This window comes from Alosa pseudoharengus, unplaced genomic scaffold (assembly GCF_046254945.1).
Source record: "Alosa pseudoharengus isolate Yale_2024_CS ecotype anadromous, Long Island Sound unplaced genomic scaffold, YU_APseudo_1.1 YU_APseudo_1.1_scf_8, whole genome shotgun sequence".
Classification (NCBI taxonomy): Eukaryota; Metazoa; Chordata; class Actinopteri; order Clupeiformes; family Clupeidae; genus Alosa; species Alosa pseudoharengus.
Window position 1 is genome coordinate 190,001 of NW_027468870.1, and position 2,500 is coordinate 192,500.

The 2,500-nt window shown below is 47.4% G+C and overlaps 8 non-coding genes across 8 annotated transcripts; 4 read left to right on the plus strand and 4 right to left on the minus strand.

The window, feature by feature from the left end:
• Window positions 1-107: 107 nt before the first annotated feature.
• Window positions 108-179, plus strand: trnaw-cca (transfer RNA tryptophan (anticodon CCA)). Its single transcript has one exon. It is a non-coding gene; the product is annotated as a tRNA-Trp (tRNA).
• Window positions 180-467: 288 nt separating this feature from the next.
• Window positions 468-540, minus strand: trnak-uuu (transfer RNA lysine (anticodon UUU)). The gene has a single exon. It is a non-coding gene; the product is annotated as a tRNA-Lys (tRNA).
• Window positions 541-751: 211 nt separating this feature from the next.
• trnaw-cca (transfer RNA tryptophan (anticodon CCA)) lies at window positions 752-823 on the plus strand. Its single transcript has one exon. It is a non-coding gene; the product is annotated as a tRNA-Trp (tRNA).
• A 289-nt stretch (window positions 824-1,112) lies between these two features.
• trnak-uuu (transfer RNA lysine (anticodon UUU)) lies at window positions 1,113-1,185 on the minus strand. The gene has a single exon. It is a non-coding gene; the product is annotated as a tRNA-Lys (tRNA).
• Window positions 1,186-1,396: 211 nt separating this feature from the next.
• Window positions 1,397-1,468, plus strand: trnaw-cca (transfer RNA tryptophan (anticodon CCA)). Its single transcript has one exon. It is a non-coding gene; the product is annotated as a tRNA-Trp (tRNA).
• A 288-nt stretch (window positions 1,469-1,756) lies between these two features.
• trnak-uuu (transfer RNA lysine (anticodon UUU)) lies at window positions 1,757-1,829 on the minus strand. Its single transcript has one exon. It is a non-coding gene; the product is annotated as a tRNA-Lys (tRNA).
• Window positions 1,830-2,040: 211 nt separating this feature from the next.
• On the plus strand, window positions 2,041-2,112 carry trnaw-cca (transfer RNA tryptophan (anticodon CCA)). The gene has a single exon. It is a non-coding gene; the product is annotated as a tRNA-Trp (tRNA).
• A 288-nt stretch (window positions 2,113-2,400) lies between these two features.
• Window positions 2,401-2,473, minus strand: trnak-uuu (transfer RNA lysine (anticodon UUU)). The gene has a single exon. It is a non-coding gene; the product is annotated as a tRNA-Lys (tRNA).
• Between the last annotated feature and the right edge of the window lie 27 nt (window positions 2,474-2,500).

Genomic DNA, 2,500 nt, shown 5'->3' on the forward strand with positions numbered 1-2,500 from the left:
AGGGGCAACAGAGAATGGCTCTTTCTGCTCTGAAAGCTTCCATCGCTCAAGGCCTCAATAATAGATTCTGAGAAAAGTGGAAAAGTTTATCTGCGTGACAGCTGTGGGACCTCGTGGCGCAACGGTAGCGCGTCTGACTCCAGATCAGAAGGTTGCGTGTTCAAATCACGTCGGGGTCAAAAAATTCAACACTCTAATCTTTTCACTGTCAAATTCAGTGACCGCACTTTGACTGAAGGAGAATCAGTGGCCCTTTGAATTTCGAGGCATTACTGGAAAGTGAAGGATTTTGGTGAAAAATACCAGCCTTTGCTGTAATGACTTACTCAGGGTTTGACAAAGAGTGAAGCAAACAGTGGACAAAGCGAGCACTGATAGCCACAGTAAATTGTTTAGCAGCCTGGCGTTTAGACCAGGATCTTGCTCTCACGAGTGTGATGGCCCAATTTGCTTGGATTTAAAGAAATCGCCTGAACAGGGACTTGAACCCTGGACCCTCAGATTAAAAGTCTGATGCTTTACCGACTGAGCTATCCAGGCTTCCGAAAGGTTCTGCACGGACGTGGCGCCAAGTTCGCTCTTACTAACGCACGGTGGTAAGTATTGCACGGTGTAACAAGGTAACAGCAAGCAAAAACGTCTGCAGGGGCAACAGAGAATGGCGCGTTCTGCTCTGAAAGCTTCCATCGCTCAAGGCCTCAATAATAGATTCTGGGAAAAGTGGGAAAGTTTATCTGCGTCACAGCTGTGGGACCTCGTGGCGCAACGGTAGCGCGTCTGACTCCAGATCAGAAGGTTGCGTGTTCAAATCACGTCGGGGTCAAAAAAAATCAACACTCTAATCCTTTCACTGTCAAATTCAGTGACCGCACTTTGACTGAAGGAGAATCAGTGGGCTTTTAAATTTCGAGGCATTACTGAAAAGTGAAGGATTTTGGTGAAAAATACCAGCCTTTGCTGTAATGACTTACGCAGGGTTTGACAAAGAGTGAAGCAAACAGTGGACAAAGCGAGTACTGATAGCCACAGTAAATTGTTTAGCAGCCTGGCGTTTAGACCAGGATCTTGCTCTCACGAGTGTGACGGCCCATTTTGCTTGGGTTTAAAGAAAACGCCTGAACAGGGACTTGAACCCTGGACCCTCAGATTAAAAGTCTGATGCTCTACCGACTGAGCTATCCAGGCTTCCGAAAGGCTCTGCACGGACGTGGCGCCAAGTTCGCTCTTACTAACGCACGGTGGTAAGTATTGCACGGTGTAACAAGGTAACAGCAAGCAAAAACGTCTGCAGGGGCAACAGAGAATGGCGCGTTCTGCTCTGAAAGCTTCCATTGCTCAAGGCCTCAATAATAGATTCTGGGAAAAGTGGGAAAGTTTATCTGCGTGACAGCTGTGGGACCTCGTGGCGCAACGGTAGCGCGTCTGACTCCAGATCAGAAGGTTGCGTGATCAAATCACGTCGGGGTCAAAAAAATCAACACTCTAATCTTTTTACTGTCAAATTCAGTGACCGCACTTTGACTGAAGGAGAATCAGTGGGCCTTTAAATTTCGAGGCATTACTGAAAAGTGAAGGATTTTGGTGAAAAATACCAGCCTTTGCTGTAATGACTTATGCAGGGTTTGACAAAGAGTGAAGCAAACAGTGGACAAAGCGAGCACTGATAGCCACAGTAAATTGTTTAGCAGCCTGGCGTTTAGACCAGGATCTTGCTCTCACGAGTGTGACGGCCCATTTTGCTTGGGTTTAAAGAAATCGCCTGAACAGGGACTTGATCCCTGGACCCTCAGATTAAAAGTCTGATGCTCTACCGACTGAGCTATCCAGGCTTCCGAAAGGCTCTGCACGGACGTGGCGCCAAGTTCGCTCTTACTAACGCACGGTGGTAAGTATTGCACGGTGTAACAAGGTAACAGCAAGCAAAAACGTCTGCAGGGGCAACAGAGAATGGCTCTTTCTGCTCTGAAAGCTTCCATCGCTCAAGGCCTCAATAATAGATTCTGAGAAAAGTGGAAAAGTTTATCTGCGTGACAGCTGTGGGACCTCGTGGCGCAACGGTAGCGCGTCTGACTCCAGATCAGAAGGTTGCGTGTTCAAATCACGTCGGGGTCAAAAAATTCAACACTCTAATCTTTTCACTGTCAAATTCAGTGACCGCACTTTGACTGAAGGAGAATCAGTGGCCCTTTGAATTTCGAGGCATTACTGGAAAGTGAAGGATTTTGGTGAAAAATACCAGCCTTTGCTGTAATGACTTACTCAGGGTTTGACAAAGAGTGAAGCAAACAGTGGACAAAGCGAGCACTGATAGCCACAGTAAATTGTTTAGCAGCCTGGCATTTAGACCAGGATCTTGCTCTCACGAGTGTGACGGCCCATTTTGCTTGGGTTTAAAGAAATCGCCTGAACAGGGACTTGAACCCTGGACCCTCAGATTAAAAGTCTGATGCTCTACCGACTGAGCTATCCAGGCTTCCGAAAGGCTCTGCACGGACGTGGC